Below are 571 nucleotides of genomic sequence, written 5' to 3' on the forward strand. Positions count from 1 at the left end.
ATGGGGAAGTGGCTTTCCTCATAGAACATGAGCCGTGAATGATATGCTTCGCGCGGGGCTCCGGTGATCAAGTGTTCAATGACACATGAGAAGAGCGGGCACCCGAGGACTCGGAAGGGGCCGTCCGTGTGACCAGTAGCTTAGGGTAGTGTGTGTTCTGTTCACGCGTGACCACTGTTTGCCGCAGTTCCTTCTGTTTCCAGTCGATCATGTGGTTACCAGTTTTCGATAATCGCACATTGACTTTGCCGACGATGGTGTTGAACGCTGTGGTCGGCCCCAAGCCTGTGAAGCATTCTTGTGGCATGTGTGGTCCAGCATCACCACCGGCGTTTGGTTGATGTTGGTTTGTACAACAGAAAAGAGTTAATCCCATTCTGTTTCCTTGAGTTTCCTCTCTCTCAGCATGATCGCACGAGTCCCAGGAATATCGCGATTGACGCGTTTGACCGTTCCGTTGCGCCAAGGGCAGTATGCGAGCACTATGTTGTGCTGCGCTCGTAGCTCGTCGCAAGTTCTTTCACGACGGAGTACTTGAAATGGCTTCCGCCGTCTGAGATGCAAACTTCTA

Source organism: Aphanomyces astaci (assembly GCF_000520075.1).
Source record: "Aphanomyces astaci strain APO3 unplaced genomic scaffold supercont1.32, whole genome shotgun sequence".
Classification (NCBI taxonomy): domain Eukaryota; phylum Oomycota; class Saprolegniomycetes; order Saprolegniales; family Verrucalvaceae; genus Aphanomyces; species Aphanomyces astaci.